Source organism: Cervus elaphus, chromosome 9, assembly GCF_910594005.1.
Source record: "Cervus elaphus chromosome 9, mCerEla1.1, whole genome shotgun sequence".
In the NCBI taxonomy this organism is placed as follows: domain Eukaryota; kingdom Metazoa; phylum Chordata; class Mammalia; order Artiodactyla; family Cervidae; genus Cervus; species Cervus elaphus.
This window is the reverse complement of record NC_057823.1, coordinates 26,498,181-26,516,684: the sequence shown is the minus strand read 5'-3', so window position 1 is coordinate 26,516,684 and position 18,504 is coordinate 26,498,181. Positions and strand designations below refer to the sequence as shown.

Below are 18,504 nucleotides of genomic sequence, written 5' to 3'. Positions count from 1 at the left end.
TTCTGGTGTTTTAACGAGCATCCAGAAATGTTACTGTTTACGTTGAAAGCATCCATCTATTTCCAACTATTTAACATACTTAATAAATAACGAAATGTAATTGAGATAATAAACACTTCTGTAGTACTCTGCTTCTGGTTCAGCCTGTACTTTTCATAGGATGCTGTAACTATGTCTCTTGAAGTGAACATATTCTTGTTATGAAAGACTTTGTAGTGATTCTATTAGGTCAAACAGATTTCTTGGAGTTGGTTATTTATAAAAATGATTTGACATCCTAACTACCAGCCAGCCTTGTTGATTTTCGTGGCTCTAGCCTAGTATTTCGTCTAGAAAATATAATTTTTTCTAAAATATGTCATGTTGTCATTTAAATGACAGTCTCTACATCTGCTTTTTAAAAAGCAGAGACATTACTTTTCCAACAAAATTCTGTCTAGTCAAAGCTTTGGTTTTTCCAGTAGTCATGTATGGATGTGAGAGTTGGGCTATAAAGAAAGCTGAGCACTGAAGAATTGATGCTTTTGAACTGTGGTATTGGAGAAGACACTTGAGAGTCCCTTGGACTGCAAGGAGATCCAACCAGTCCATCCTAAAGGAAATCAGTCCTGAATATTCATTGGAAGGACTGATGCTGAAGCTGAAACTCCAATACTTTGGCCACTTGATGCTAAGAACTGACTCATTTGAAAAGACCCTGATGCTCGGAAAGATTGAAAGCAGGGGGAGAAAGGGGCGACAGAGGATAAGATGGCTGGATGGCTTCACTGACTCAATGGACATGAATTTGAGTAAGCTCCAGGAGTTGGTGATGGACAGGGAAGCCTGGCATTCTGCAGTCCATGGGGTCGCAAAGAGTCAGGCATGACTGAGCTCCTGAACTGAACAGAACTTAACATCTGCTTATTTAAGGAGTTCTTACAGCTACCATCAACATGGCAATATTATTAGACTATAACATACATTCTAGAACAACTCATTTTGCCCTTGTCTGTCTTTCCCCTTTCTTCTTCATGTGATCTTTATTTCTATGAATGGCAACATCAGCTACTCCATCACTAAGCCAAGAAAACGGCATCCTTTGCCTTCCAGAACGCATTCATCTCCCTCAGTTATTACCTGATTGATCTTATCTCCCAAATATCTCTTATTTCCATCACTTCTCCACTCAATTCTTTCTTCCTACTTGGATCCCCTTTTCCTTAGTTCAAATCCCTATCCCTTCTCACTTAGATTATTGCAGTTTCTATCTGATTAATCTGTTTCCAGACTGGCCAGTCTTTCTACAGATTTATCCCACAAATGACAACCTGGTTCATATTTTCCTGGTAGGACTCATTTTGGTTTTTGAAACTAAAGCATCATAGAATATTTTCACTTGATCTTTGGATTGGAAAAGTTTATACAATTTTAATTCAATAAAGATGCCTAAGGTTGAGTACCAGCTAAAAGCTTCTGCATCTTTGATATCACTGAAATGAGAAGCTATGGTACTCTTCACAAACCTTTGTGGTTTCACAATCATATTGTTCTATCTGTAAATATAATAATAGTCTGTAGTTATTTAAAATATGCTTTAGAAAAATGTTAAGGATTTCAGTTGATTTATTATGCATTATAATTCTTTCCACTTGAAATAATGGAAAATAAGCTCTAATGAATGCTTTACTGAAGAATATCAGAACATCTTATTTTCATGGGTTATTGATGTTAAGAATGAGAAGCGTATACTTTCTCCACACTGTTGTCTCAGAGATCTTACTAAAACACAAATTTGATCCCCCCTATTAAATTTTTTCCAGTTCCCCCACATCTTACTGATTACAGTCCGTAATCTGCTCCCTTGAAGAAAGCCTTCTGTACCTCCTTGAGACTTTTCACATTGCCTTTCTGGTGGTCTTTTCCCACCCACAACCACATGTGTCTGAATCACCTGAGATGCATATTAAAATTATTAAATCCCAGACTGTTTCCCAGATTTGCAGAATTAGAGACTCTGGGAGCGAGACCTAGGAATCTGGACTTGACCCCAAGTTCATAAACATGAAATCACTGACTTTCATCCAAGGAGTAAATAACTTTGACTGATGAAGTGCTTGTGTTGTTCCCCTGGGAATCCCCTTGCCTCTTCCCCTGATCCCTGCCCAGAGATGCTACATGTCTGCACTCCGATCTGCCCTTGTACATATTTTTATCTACTTTCCTCCACACCATAACATTTTCAGTTATTTGCAGGTTTTTCCTTCTCAGCTTTCTTGTAAGCTCACAAGAACAGGAGAAGGAGCTGTGTTTCATTCAATGTCCCCAGAATTTGCTGTGCAGAGAATATCCGTATAGAAGTGACTGTCAAATATTAATAGATAAATGAAATAGTATAATTGTATTTATAAGGTGATAATCCTTGGAGGCAGGATATTTGTTTATTTGTTGCTATATTTATATTTATGTATTGCACTTATGTTTTCTTTATTACTTGCTTAAGATGATGGGTTGAATCACAAGAATCTTGTCCTGATTCACACTCCAAAAGTATGTATTACCATCTACATGCGAAGAAATGACTCATTGAAAAATACCCTGATGCTGGGAGGGATTGGGGCCAGGAAGAGAAGGGGAAGACAGAGGATGAGACGGCTGGATAGCATCACTGACTCGATGGACATGAGTTTGAGTAAACTCCGGGAGTTGGTCATGGACAGGTAGGCCTGGCGCGCTGCGATTCATGGGGTCGCAAAGAGTCGGACACGACCGAGCGACTGAACTGACTAAATCTTATTAATAGCTGAGGAATCATGGCTAAGCATGGGCTTCCCTAGTAGTGCATTGGTAAAAAATCTGCCTGCGATGCAAAAGATGCAGAAGACTTGAGTTTGATCTCTAGGTTGGAAAAATCCCCTGGTGAAGAAAATGGCAACCCATTCCAATATACTTGCCTGGAAGATTCTATGGACAGAAGAGCCTGGTGGGCTACAGTCCATGAGGTTGCAAAGAGTCAGACACCCTGAGCAACTGAACACACACACATGACTGAGTGCTGTACTGAGAAATTCTTCGTTTCGATGCCTATAGATCTTGTAATGCTATCTTTTCTACCACCACCGATAATGTGCCCCCAACAGTAATAGTACTTAATGAACAATATTGGAGCTTTTCATCACTATTGTTTTGAGTCATAACTGAAATCCTGTTCTAACTACAACAGTGCAGCCTGATTTTTTTCTTCATCTTGCTAAATATGAGAAGAGAATAAATGACAAAAAAATTGCTTCTCTTGATGGTTTCCATGGTAATGGAGCCTTCTATGTGTTTAACCAGCAAAGAATGCTATCACAACCTGTTTTCTCTCTATTTCTCACACACACACAATATATATGTATATACACATGTACACACACATACATAATCACATATATAACATACACTGTAAAAATTTATTGTCAAAATTTGTCAAAACTAGAATCAATGTTAATACTTCCTTTTGCTTCAGTTAATTTGCCTTACCAATGCGCATTTCCCTTTTCAGAAAAGGGTAAACAGTATCTAAATTCATGTTATGATAAATATTTAGAGAGTAAGAAAGGAGCAAATGTGTTGTATTTTCAAAATGTACTACAACTTCATAAAAGTTATGAAGACTTTTACTTCTCTAATTATTGGGGTTTTTAATGAAATTAGAAAGTAGAAGTTTTTATTGCTATTGTTTACTTATTCTCTTGCCAGTATGCATTTTGATTGTTCATTATCTTACCAATAGGCATTTTGTGTCATTGTGTTCCATCTCTCAGACACGTGGATTATGGTGGTAATTAACACATTATTCTTTATAGGTATGAATGAATTAGCTCATTTGATGAGGAAGTAGATTAAATTTCTTCTGTCCTCTAAAAGGCTGAATTTGCTTTAGGAAATACCACCCCTCGTTATAGGACCTGGATAGATTTGATCATTTGATTTATAGTATTAATGTAGAAAACAATTTTAATTCTGTACATGTGAAATTAGTGACTATTTCTACCTATACCACCTTATTATTGCCAATGATTTGAATTCATTATGGCTACTAGAGATCTGTGCTGCCTTCTTTTTTTGTTGTTGTTGGCTACTCAAAGGATCTTTAACTTGGAAGACCAGTAAGTTTGCTAGAATAGCTCCGTTTTGACCATTCTGAGCCATTTCTTCTTGGAGGATGATGTGTTCTTTCAGTTTCTCCTAGTAATTTTTCTTAAATGGCAAATTCAGAATTATTCTGTTCTATTATTTTGGTTTTCTTTGGAAAGACAAAAAGTAACCACTAGTTTGTTATCTGTATCTATGAGTCTGTTTCTTTTTTTGTTACATTCACTAGTTTGTTGTATTTTTTAGATTCCACATGTAAGTGATATTGTATTATATTTGTCATTCTCTGACTTACTTAGCATAATACCCTCCAAGTCCATTCATGTTATTACTAATATCAGAATTTCATTTTTTATAACTGAGTAGTATTCCACACTGTTTGTGTGTGCATCTATATGTATATACATATAGATATATAAGTGCGTGTGTATACATATATACATATATATATCAATCCCATCTTGTTGATCCATTCATCTGGTGATAGGTTGCTTCCATATCTTGGTAAATGTAAATAATGCTGCTATGAGCATTATGCTGTATGTGTCTTCTCAAATTTTCAGGTATATACCCAGGAGTGGAATTGATAGGTCATATGGTAGCTCTATATTTAGTTTTTTGACAAACCTCCAATGTATATATAGTGGATATACCTGTTTACATTCCAAGTAACAGTGTTTTAAAGTCAAATAATGATGGACTTAAACTTAAGATACCATAAACTTGACTTGAGGTAGACTCATTAACTTGAGACAGACTCATTAACTTGAGATACTGGAAGCCATAAACAGTGACTAGAATATCCCTGAATATTCCTGGAGAATACTTATCAAAATCCTTGAAAGACTTCATAATACCTCCTAGGATGTTCCAGGCTAGAATGACTTTCTCCAGGGCATACTCTTAGATAACGGGAGCCTCAGCTCCCCCTTCAGAAATGGAAAAACCTCAACATATGAACTGCATAGTCTCTGAGTTTTTTGCTTCTGTTTCAATTTTTAAATTTTCCCCACTCTGCAGAAAAAAAAAAAAAAAGAGGTTGTAGTTGTTACCAATGCTGGTGAACCCAGTTATAGGGAATTTAGTAAATACCAAGAGGTTTTGGGTATATACATTACTTCTACGGAAATTGTATAGTGCACAAGGGACCCCAGTCAGTCCTGTGATTCTGACTGTGCTGCAGCTTAATTTCTCTGTAAGTCTGTTTCCCCCTGTGTCTCACAATAGCTATCATGAAGCTAAATATAATACAGTAATAGTAATAATTGCAAGATATAATGGAAAATAAATTTAGGAAATGAATAAAGAGTGTTTATGAGAATTTCATCAGCTGTTTAAAATCATTGTGTTTAACATACAAGGGGGAAGGGCCCAACCAAAGTTAAATGAGAGCTAATCATTGTGTCTTATGCCTCCAATTTGCAAGTTTTCAATAAAACATATATAGGCAGTGAATATAGGATGTTGAAGTCTAAAACTATCTTCACAGGATAATTAAAGACCATCCTAAGAACAGTGTTTTGGAAATTAACACCCAGGTTGTAATGTAACACCCTCCACTCCCTGCAACTCTGTTTTTTTATCTCCTGTGTTATTAAAATGTACAGAGAGGGAAAATGAGTCAGGCAATTTAACCTAACATAGGCGGATACTTTTGTTCTCTAAATATGCAGCATTAAAGTACACCCTATTTAAATCCAACATAGCAAAACATAAAAAAAAATTTTTTTTACACAAAATAGCTTTTTAAAGGGAAATGAAACTTTATGGCATGAATGACTGATGCCTCATAGTGTCACATTTTCCTAATATCAGATATTATAAGTACCTCTCAAAATTTTTGAGCAGTTTATTCCACATAAAATAAATAACCAGTATAGATGCTTTTCCTGGGTCCCACTTATACCTCCCCTGTACTAATCCAGTGCCACCCCCATCCTTCCCTGTAGTAAGAGAGCCATAAGATACGGAAAACTGCCCTTGCTCCATGGAGGGCTATCTCACTGCCTGTCTGGTAATTGTGTAATTGTATAGCCCCAACCTCCAGGGAGATGTTAGTTCTTTCCACACTAGGAATAACATATCATCAAGGTTTTTTTTTCCTTGCTTTTCCAGCAGAGATAGAGTCCAATTTAAATGAGTTTGATAAAATTTCAAAATGACAACAGTTCATCTAAATATTTTTAATATGAAAGCCCAGTGGGTCCCTAATTTATTAAACCTTTACTTGGTTAGTATAAGGGAAATGTCTTGGGTGCTTTGAACGTGCGAGCAGTCAGTTTGGGGAGAGTGTCCTGTATGTGTGGACCCTGACACAGATTCCCCGCCTTGTGCATCGTGTGGTGGTCTCATAGCTGCATCGAGTCTCCATCTTCACTTCACTCATGAGACAGTATAAGACAGTCTTAATCACACCATATTTTACAAAATGTATTTTTGCTGATTTCTTATAGACCAGTTAATTTATAGAGAGTTAATTTTTTTCTACATGCCTAGAAAAGTGGCGAGAGATTAGATGGTCTTTCTTACCGTGGATAGCATGAAAGAAAATTAGATATAACATTGAGGCAGGTCAGTTTCCATTGAAGAATCTGCAGTTTGAGATTGGCAAATTCTGACTGGTCCCTACCATTGCTCTGTCAACTACTATATATAAACTTGATTGACAGGGGAATTCAAAACGTAACTGGTATTATTTAGCACAGAAATAGCCTTCCAACCACAGCTCCTGTCCTCCCTGCAAAAAGTAATATGCGAGACCTCGGTAGGAATTCACTGGGCAAGTTAATGATGTTGACAAATAGTAAAAAGTATTTTACAGAGGTAAGATACCTTACATATTCACCACCCAATTTAATCTTTGTAAACACCATGAAGTAGGCTGGACAGCTATTATTTTATTTCCAGTTTGAAAAATAAGTTATCAGAAGTTCAGATCAGCACAGGATCAAAACTGAGAGGGGCAGCACTGTGATTGAATTCTGTTTTATGATTCTGCAGTCATTAATTGGTTCAGCAGATGTCCCAGTCATTAATTTATGATCTGAAGCAAGTTTCACAGTGAAAAGGAAAACCAAGACTTTATCGCTTGGGAAAAACTTTGATAAATACATGTTGTCTTCAGTCTGTAATATTCCTGTGTCATATCAGGGACCTTTATGGATTGGTCCCCTAAATATCCTTCCTGGCTGGCTGGCCCCTTGTTCTGGCTTTGCATGAGAGAAAATAACAGAAGGATCCTGATTTGGGTTTGGTGGAGTGATCGGTGAAGTCTCTCTGAAGAAGTAACCTTTAGGTTGAAACCTGGTGAAGAAAGCCATGTGAAAAGTGCAGAGAAGTGTGCTCCAGGCAAAAGAAGCACCATGCCAAAGAGAAGCTACCTGAGAAAGGTGACCATTCTAGCTGTAGTGAAGGAAGCAAGGGAAAATGTGGCTTCAGACAAGCTGGAGAGCCAAGAGGAGCCAGATTGCCTGGGCCCTTTTGGATCACCAAAAAGCCTTGTCTTTTAACAAAATAAGCTGAGGAGTTATTAAGACAGAAAAGTGGTACGTTCTGATTTAAGATCATTTGGGCAACCAGGTTGAAAATGGACTGAAAAGGAGGCAAGGAGACATCAGTTTCACGGTCACTCGTAGCACCATGCGGCATCTAGGTAGGAGATGGTGGTGCCTCTCGGGACCAGAGTAGTGAGGGAGACGTGAACGGATGTGCAGGAAATCTGCTCACGGGATCACGTTGTCTCAAACCAAGGAAGGTTACTGTTCATCTTTTTTTTTTGAAGGTTACTATTCAAAATTTTTTCCTTAATTTTTTTTCCCTGTAACCCCTGCATTCCAGTCCTCCTTTTCTTGAACTTTCTGTATTACTCTGAATTCCCTAGCAGTTTCCTATAGCATCTATAAATAGGAATTACTGTGTATCTGTAGTATTTCCTCTTAATTACCATTTTGAAAAACATCACATTTATTGGATAAGCATTAAAATATGAGTAATGAAGTGATTAAAATATCAACTGCTTTCACTATAATTAAATACGGTAGTAAAGGAGGATAATCATTTTTTAAATAAATTGCCTGCTGAAAACACTGGTGAGCAGGATTTCCTTCAATAGAATTCATTGCATTGTACCAGCAAAAAAAATATTATGGATTTATCAGGTGGGATCTATAAATAGAAGTGATATATTTTAGTGGTATTATGTAAATGGATTTATGCCTTCTAATTTCTGGGCCTAATTTGCTAATTTGCATTCTTACAGGAAAATCATGTTTAATAACCATAGTCCAGAACTAATTCTTAGAAAATGGAATTTTGCTGCCCTTAAAATTGTATGTAACTTTTGGGGCATTTTATACTAGGTTGTGTTTTTACAATTATGTTATTATAAAGAAATTATAATTTAAAAATTCCCTCCCTTCTGAAAGTTGGCAGATTAATCTGTTTAAATTTGTATTAAAGCATGTGAATGAACCAAAATGCTTCTAACATTTTATTCTGTTATCACACTTAAAAAAATACTACCTAGTTCACTTGTTTTTTTTAGTTTGTGAGAAGAAAATATTATTCTTCCCAAGGGCATTATGTATACCAATCTAACTTAAAGTAATGGACAGTGGGATGGTCACTTTTCCTGCATTTATGGCCTTAATCACTGAGCAATCCCTACCTCATGTGACTTACCCTTGCAGCCCTTTAAGGAAATATGTACCCAAAGTACCATGGTAAATTCAGGCTTTGGGATTCTCTTGCACCTGGCACTTCTGGATAAATGGGGAAGGAATTTTACACTGGCACTGACACTCTGCTTTGCATCAAACTGAATGATTTTTATAACATGAGTCTAATGAACAGAGCAGATTGAGGTCCTCGTCTTTCATTTGGTGTCTAGAAAAGTCTAAACCCTAGACCAGTTTGGAGCTCTGGCTCTGCTGGTTATTAGCTGGTCATTAAAATGAATGTGATAACTAGCAGAGGCCCTAAACCTCTCTGAACATTTATTTAATCTGTAAAATAAATGTGATCATAGGATTAATGTAAGGATTTAATTAAATATGGCATGCAGCAAAATTCTAGATGTGTAGCAGTTTTCAGTAATTAAAGATGACGGTGGTGGTGGTGGTGGTAATGATTTGTTATTCTTGAGCACCCAACATGTTGCCTGGTACATAGTAGCTGTTTAATAATTATTTTATTTGGAGTGAAACCCAATTTAAGTCTCTGTAATAAAAATTGTAACACATTGTCTCACATTACTGAAACATCCAAGGGTGGTACTAGTTCCTGTTTTATTCAGAAGAGGCACTGAGAGAAATCCATCAGTTTTCTCTCTCTCTCTCTCATGTCACTTCCTGTGATTATCTCTGATGTTTCTGTCTGTTTCCGTCTCTGCTTTTCTCTCCGCCTCTGTGTTTCTGGCTCTGTTGCTCTCTCTCTGCCTTTTCTTTCTCCCTAAGACTGTCTCCCTTATCATTTCTCCCACTGACTCTCTCTTCCTGCCCCATCTCTGCCTCTACATGTCTCTCTCTTCCCTCTCTCTCCCCTCGCCCCCTTTCCCCACCTCCACTCCACCTCTTGTCTCTTCTCTTTCCCTCCTTCTCGCTGTCCCTCTAGGGGCGTCTCTTGGTCACCTCCTCTATTCTGTCTTCCTCCCCCCTACTTTCCTGTTTGTTGGTTATAATTCTTGGCAGCCTCTGGTGTCAGGATGGCCTCTGACAGTTTGTATGAAAATTAGTGCAGGCGATCCCATAGAAACAAAAATAGCACTTCTTCCATATCTCCAGCAAAAATGCATTTACCCCAGTCCCCCAGGAGTAAGTAAAATTCTGTTTTGCCTGTCGGTATCCAGGAACTTTGTTTCACCCATTTGTGTTAGACTCAAAATGGATTCTGTGTGACAATAATAAACACTATAGTTTTACGTATTTACTGTGTAGCAGACCCTGTGCTGCATATTTATTATAATCTTGTATTCTCATAACATCTTTGAATGTTTAGAACCATACTATCCCCCTTCAACAAATGAGGAGATTGTGGTTTAGAGAAAAATTAAGTATTGCAATCTCAAAAACGACAGAATGATCTCTGTTTCCAAGGCAAACCATTCAATATCATCGTAATCCAAGTCTATGCCCCGACCAGTAATCCTGAAGAAGCTGAAATTGAATGGTTCTATGAAGACCTATAAGACCTTTTAGAACTAGCACCCAAAAAAGATGTCCTTTTCATTATAGCAGACTGGAATGCAAAAGTAGGAAGTCAAGAAACACCTGAAGTAACAGGCAAGTTTGGCCTTGGAGTACAAAACGAAGCAGGTCAAAGGCTAACAGAGTTTTACCAAGATAATGCACTGGTCATAGCAAGTACCCTTTTCAAACAACACAAGAGAAGACTCTACATGTGGGCATCACCAGATGGTCAACACCAAAATCAGATTGATTATATTCTTTGCAGCCAAAGATGGAGAAGCTCTATACAGTCAGGAAAAACAAGACTGGGAGCTGACTGTGGCTCAGATCATGAACTCCTGATTGCCAAATTCAGACTTAAACTGAAGAAAGTAGGGAAAACCACTAGGCCATTCAGGTATGACCTAAATCAAATCCCTTATGACTATACAGTAGAAGTGACAAATAGATTCAAGGGATTAGATCTGATAGAGTGCCTGAAGAACTATGGATGGAGGTTCGTGACATTGTACAAGAGGCAGTGATCAAGAACATCCCCAAGAAAAAGAAATGCAAAATGGCAAAATGGTTGTCCGAGGAGGCCTTACAAATAGCTGAGAAAAGAAGAGAAGCTAAAGGCAAAGGAGTAAAGGAAAGATATACACATTTGAATGCAGAGTTTCAAACAATAGCAAGGAGAAATAAGAAAGACTCAGTGATCAGTGCAAAGAAATAGAGGGAAACAATAGAATGGGAAAGACTAGAGATCTCTTCAAGAAAATTGGAGATACCAAGGGAACATTTCATGCAAAGACGGGCACAATAAAGGACAGAAATGGTATGGACCTAACAGAAGCAGAAGATATTAAGAAGAGGTGGCAAGAATACACAGAAGAACTATACAAAAAAGATTTTCACAGCCCAGATAACCATGACAGTGTAGTCACTCACCTAGAGCCAGACATCCTGGAATGTGAAGTCAAGTGGACCTTAGGAAGCGTCACTACAAACAAAGCTAGTGGAGGTAATGGAATTCCAGTTGAGCTATTTCAAATCCTAAAAGATGATGCTGTGATAAAGTGCTGCACTCAATATTACAGCAAATTTGGAAAACTCAGCAGTGGCCACAAGACTGGAAAAGGTCAGTTTTCATTCCAATCTCAAAGAAAGGCAATGCCAAAGAATGCTCAAACTACTGCACAATTGCACTCATCTCACACTCTAGCAATGTAATGCTCAAAATTCTCCAAGCCAGGCTTCAACAATACATGAACCTTGATCTTCCAGATGTTCAAGCTGGATTTAGAAAAAGCAGAGGAGCCAGAGATCAAATTGCTGATATCTGATGGATCATCAAAAAAGCAAGACAGTTCCAGAAAAACATCTATTTCTGTTTTACTGACTACGTCAAAGCCTTTGACTGTGTGGATCACAATAAACTGTGGAAAATTCTTCAACAGATGGGAATACCAGACCACCTGACCTGCCTCTTGAGAAAGGTGTATGCAGGTCAGGAAGCAACAGTTAGAACTGGCCATAGAACAAGACGGATTCCAAATAGGAAAAGGAGTACGTCAAGGCTGTATATTATCACCCTGCTTATTTAACTTAAATGCAGAGTACATCATGAGAAATGCTGGGCTGGATGAAGCACAAGCTGTAATCAAGATTGCCGGGATAAATATCAATAACCTCAGATACGCAGATGACACCACCCTTATGGCAGAAAGTGAAGAAGAACTAAAGAGCCTCTTGATGAAAGTGAAAGAGGAGAGTGAAAAAGTTGGCTTAAAGCTCAACATTCAGAAAACTAAGATCATGGCATCTGGTCCCATCACTTCCTGGTAAAGATGGGAAAACAATGGAAACAGTGGCTAACTTTATTTTGTGGGGCTCCAAAATCACTGCAGATGGTGATTGCATCCATGAAATTAAAAGACGCTTACTCCTTGGAAGGAAAGTTATTAGACAGCATATTAAGAAGCAAAGACATTACTTTGCCAACAAAGGTCCGTCTAGTCAAGGCTATGGTTTTTCCAGTGGTCATGTATGGATATGAGAGTTGTACTATAAAGAAAACTGAGTGCCGAAGAATTGATGCTTTTGAACTTTGGTGTTGGAGAAGATTCTTGAGAGTCCCTTGGACTGCAAGGAGATCCAACCAGTCCATCCTAAAGGAGATGAGTCCTGAATAGTCATTGGAAGGACTGACCCTGAAGCTGAAACTCCAATGCTTTGGTCACCTGATGTGAAGAACTGACTCATTTGAAAAGTCCCTGATGCTGGGAAAATTGAAGCTGGGAGGAGAAGGGGACGACAGAGGATGAGATGGTTGGGTGGCATCACTGACTCAATGGACATGAGTTTGAGTAAACTCCTGGAGTTGGTGATGGACCAGGCGGTCTGGCGTTCTGCAGTCCATGGGGTCACAATGAGTTGGACACAACTGACTGACTCTGCTGAACTGAACTGAAGTATTTTAACCGGGATATATTAAACAAGCAACTGAGCTGGCATTAGAAAATAGACAATCTGGCCTAAGTTCTTGTGCTCTGAATTCTACCCATGTCAGAGCCTCACAAGGCATTTAAATTCTCTGGGTCTTCCTTTATTCATCTATAAGACAAACTGTTTGATTTAGATATTTATACTATTTAGTGCTTATAATACTAATGTTGCAGTTAATCTGAAGTATATTGTAAATGTATTTAATCATGTTCTGCTTCTCCCCAGTAGCCCTTATTTCCCTTTCTTTTCTTTTTTTTTAATAACAATGCCTGGGGTTTTTTTTACTACGTTGTTCAGATCATCCAGACTTCCTGGTAATACAGTCTCTTCTTGCTGTCAGAGAGCACATTTGTATCCATTGCCATTTTGCACAGAGAAATCATGGCCCCCTTCTATCTTTCCTTCAGGAATGGAGGCTTGAAGCCCCCTTTCCCCTTCTCCACAACATGCCAAATCGTATCTTTGTTGGACAGCTGAAAAACATAAGAAGTAGTGTATTAGTCCTTTTTCCTCCAAATATTACTAAATGAAAGCTATTACAGGCACAAACGTTTGCCTCTGTCCTGTGTTTAATGTTTTTCCTAAATTACTTTTCTGATTTTTCTTTCTCATTTTTCTATTTATTTCCCAGATATCCTCTAATTTACTCTCTAGTTTGATCTTTTTTTATTATTTTGGATACTTGAACAATATTTGAATTTTCTCTCTTAAAATATCTTTATCATTGCTGATCTTTTGTTCTAGTCAACTGAAAAGGGAAACTTTAAATGTCATAGTTTTCCATTTCTGTGACATTTAGCTTTTTGTGCATTGCAGGTTTAGAAGAGCAATTTCTTTAAGGCTTTTACTTTTTTTAGAACAATTTATGGTGCTTAGCAAAATTGAGGGGAGGGTAGCAGAGATTTCCCGTGTCATTACTGCCTCTACATGCCCTGTGCATCCCAGACTGAGTGGTATATTTGCTACAGTTGATGAACCTATGTTGACATATTATAATCATATACCACAATCACCCAAAAGTCCATAATTTGCATTAGTGTTGCACATTCGGTGGGTTTGGATAATTGTATAATGACATATATCTACTGTTATAGGAGGAGAAGGGGGCAACAGAGGATGAGATGGTCGGGTGGCATCACCAACTCAATGGACTTGAGTTTGAGCAAGCTCCAGGCGGTAGTGAAGGACAGGAAAGCCTGGCATGCTGCAGTCCATGGGGTCCCATAGAGTCAGACACGACTAAGTGACTGAGCAACAGCTGTTACAGTATCATACATAGAGCTTCATCGCCCCCCGCCAGGTCCTCTGTGCTCCGCCTACATGTCCCTCCCCATCCTCTCCAGCTGATCTTTTTACTCTCTACATAGTTTTCAGAAGAGGTTTTTAAATGTGTATGTTTTTTTATTTCTTCTAACAACGAATGAAGCTTTGTTTAAATTTCCTTTATCAGGAAGTCCAATAAAGTTATTTTATTATTAAAGCTCCATTTCAGGGTTAATTCCCCCCCCCCCAAAGGAGCCTGTGTCACAACTCTGATTCAAATATTCCTGCTTTTGTCATAGTTTAAAAAGAAAAATTTCACTGTTACTCTTTATTATTATTTTCTGAAACAGTTAATTCAATTGTGGTCTTTAAATAGTTTTTGAAAAGTGTTATGTTAGTAATAATTAGACATTTTAAATTCCAAAACCCACCTTTGAAATACTGTTAAGCTCATATCTGGCCTGATTCTGCAGTGCCCTATGGGTGGGCTCTTCACTCAGTCAGAGTAGTTCTGTGTGCCTCTTGGGGATTCTATCTCACTCCCTGGAGTTGCTATTGAAGAATGCCTGTGAGCCCAGGCTCTTTGAATTTGCCTTTGAAGATTCAAAGATGGTCTGGGGATGGTAGTTAAGGCTGATTAGCATATTAGTTTCTTATAAAATATTTTGCTACGCAGAAAATGAAAAATTTTGCCTAATTGCTTGGAAATAGTTTTGATTTCCTTAATTTTAATAGCTAAATCGAATCTCTTAACAAATATACAGTGAAAGTGACAAGTAGATTCAAGGGATTAGATCTGATAGAGTGCCTGAATATCTATGGATGGAGGTTCGTGACATTGTACAGGAGGCAGAGATCAAGATTATACCCAAGAAAAGGAAATGTAAGAAGGCAAAATGGTTGTCTGAGGAGGCCTTACAAATAGCTGTGGAAAGAAGAGAAGCTAAAAGCAAAGGAGTAAAGAAAAGATATCCCTATTTGAATGCAGAGTTCCAAAGAATAGCAAGGAGAGATAAGAAAGACTTACTCAGTGATCAGTGCAAAGAAATAGAGGGGAAAAATAGAATGGGAACAACTACAGATCTCTTCAAGGAAATCAGAGATACCAAGGGAACAATTCATGCAAAGATGGGCACAATAAAGGACAGAAATGGTATGGACCTAACAGAAGCAGAAGATATTAAGAAGAGGTAGAAAGAATACACAGAAGAACTATACAAAAAAAGATCTTCATGGCCCAGATACCCATGATGGTGTGATCACTCACCTAGAGCCAGACATCCTGGAATGTGAAGTCAAGTGGGCCTTAGGAAGCATCACTACAAACAAAGCTAGTGGATGTGATGGAATTCCAGTTGAGCTATTTCAAATCCTAAAAGATGATGCTGTGAGTGTTGCACTCACTATGCCAGCAAATCTGGAAAACACAGCAGTGGCCACAAGACTGGAAAAGGTCAGTTTTCATTCCAATCCCAAAGAAACGCAATGCAAAAGAATGTCCAAACTACCACACAATTGCACTCATCTCACACTCTAGCAAAGTAATGCTCAAAATTCTCCAAGCCAGGCTGCAGCAGTACATGAACTGTGAACTTCCAGATGTTCAAGTTGGATTTAGAAAAGCCAGAGGAGCCAGAGATCAAATTGCCAATATCTGATGGATCATTGAAAAAGCAAGAAAGTTCCAGAAAAACATCTACTTTTGCTTTATTGACTATGCCAAAGCCATTGACTGTGTGGATCACCAAAAACTATGGAAAATTCTTTAAGAGATGGGAATACCAGACCACCTGACCTGCCTCTTGAGAAAGGTGTATGCAGGTCAGGAAGCAACAGTTAGAACTGGACATGGAACAACAGACTGGTTCCAAATAGGGAAAGGAGTACGTCAAGGCTGTATGTTGTCACCCTGCTTACTTAACTTCTATGCAGAGTACATCATGCAAAATACCAGGCTGGATGAAGCACAAGCTGAAATCAGGATTCCTGGGAGAAATATCAATAACCTCAAATATGCAGATGACACCACCCTTATGGCAGAAAGCGAAGAACTAAAGAGCCTATTGATGAAAGTGAAAGAGGAGAGTGAAAATGTTGGCTTAAAACTCAACATTCAGAAAACTAAGATCATGGCATCTGGTCCCATCACTTCATGGCAAATAGATGGGTAAACAATGACAACAGTGACAGACTTTATTTTGGGGGGCTCCAAAATCACTGCAGATGGTGACTGCAGCCATGAAATTAAAAGACGCTTGCTCCTTGGAAGAAAAACTCAGACCAACATAGACAGCATATTAAAAAGCAGAGACGTTACAAAGGTCCACCTAGTCAAGGCTATGGTTTTTCCAGTAGTCATGTATGGATGTGAGATTTGGACTATAAAAAGGCTGAGCGCTGAAGAATTGATGCTTTTGAACTGTGGTGTTGGAGAAGACTCTTGAGAGTCCCTTGGACTGCAAGGAGATCCAACCAGTCCATCCTGTAGGAAATCAGTTCTGAATATTCATTAGAAGGACTGATGCTGAAGCTGAAACTCCGATGCTTTGGCCACCTGATGTGCAGAACTGACTCATTTGAAAAGACCCTGATGCTGGGAAATATTGAAGGCAGAAGGAGAAGGGATTGACAGAGGATGAGATAGTTGGATGGCATCACTGACACAATGGACATGAGTTTGAGTAGGCTTTGGTAGTTGGTGCTGGACAGGGGAGCCTGGCGTGTTGCAGTCCATGGGATCGCAAATAGTCGGACACAACTGAGTGACTGAACTGAGAGTAGCTTGTGCATAGGCATGTTCTGAGAGTATGAAATCTTAGTTCTTAATGTTTTCTTTGAAAACAAGAGAATATTAGTTATTAAAGATAAAAAAGGCTGCAATATATGAATATTTGCATGCTGCTTCTCCCTGTGTTTGTCCAGATGGATCCTTAACTTCTGCATCTTTATTGACATGAGGGAACTGAAGGTCTGTTCAAGGGCTGATATTATTAGACTCCAATTGTTTTTATTCATCCAGGATATACTTTTTTGCTGCTCTCTCATCCTTTAATAGATTTTATGCAATTTTGCATAATATAAAATTGGAATAGTATTGTATACAATGTTTTTGTCTCACTGTATGTACAAAATTTTTAATAGAGTGACACCCCAAATTAACTCTTTACCTGTTAAAGAATTGCAAAATTCCAAAGATGGCTGATTAAGTAATATGTATACTTCATTTATGATATTCCATATGACATCATTGCTTAGGCTAGTAAACATATAATGCTGTCATTGGTCATCAGGGTTCAAGTGAATTATGAAAGTTTTGAGTTGGTTGAGATTTCCATGGGTACATATCATGCATAAAATGTGAATACCATGTACATTGTTTTATAGAATATATTTAATACCATACATGGTTTACAAACAGTTAACTTATTCATTCAGCAATGTACCCAAATTATGTAAGATTCTGGTACACAAAAGTGAACCAAATAGATGCAATATTTTCCTTCATGAAGCATGCAAATTGATGTCACAAAGTGACCTTTTAGTAAATATGTAACAGTCTATTGTTTTCAGCTTTGAAAATAAATTATCTCTATTGAGAGAAATGTATTTGAACAGAAGTATGCCCAAGCCAAACATTCTGATATGTCACAAAAACAGGCTAGGAACTTTTAGGAGGAAGAAAATGATCTTTGACTCAGATGTACTTTAATAAATTGGCAATTTGAAAAATAAGAGAATTTAGGCATTCAGTGAAACACTTAGTAAATTCCAAGTGAAAGCAGGCTTGTGTTTCACTCATGACTGACCCCTGTTCCCCTACTACTTATTGTCTATAAATGCAGTTATGTAACTAGGTATGCATGGGTTTGGAATGTGTCTGTTGCATCTGTGTAGTATGTTCTTTTCTCTGTAGTTATGGTCTCTTACATGAGCTATTTGCAAATCGTTTTTCCCCATGTATCAGAGATGTGTGACAATTTTAAACAGTAAGAGACTGTTTCCCTCCTAAAATAGTTATTGTATGAAAAATAGTATTCCTAGCACCTACACTGTATGTATTCCATTTCTAATAATGTAATAATATTTTGTTAGTGCTTATTTGTGTGACAGAGGGTTAAAATGGAAGCCTTGACTGAAACTCATTATCAAGGCAGATCTTGCCTAGGCTTCCCTCAGGGAGAAACCGGCTCTGAGTCAACATCTCCTAGATCCGAAATGAGAGGAGTGCAGGATTTCAGCTCCCACCTGAGCCGAGTGACAGCCTTCAAGGAGATTTACCGGAGAGACCTCTGCTGTGTCTTCTGGTCCCCCACCTTCTAAGGGGTGCTTCTCCCTTCACCTTGGGTTAAGAAAGGGAAGATTTAAGGAGACTACTCCAAGGGCATGAAATGAGTCCCCTGAAACATAGAGACAGAGTAAACTACTGTCTAAAAGATGCCTGAGAAATCAAAGT

General features: G+C 38.1%; 1 protein-coding gene across 1 annotated transcript in view; it reads left to right on the top strand.

Annotated features, from left to right (window-relative positions):
• Positions 1 to 18,504, top strand: part of CHSY3 (chondroitin sulfate synthase 3) — a 279,284-nt gene that overhangs the window by 93,626 nt on the left and 167,154 nt on the right. The gene's annotated exons all lie outside the window — the stretch shown is intronic.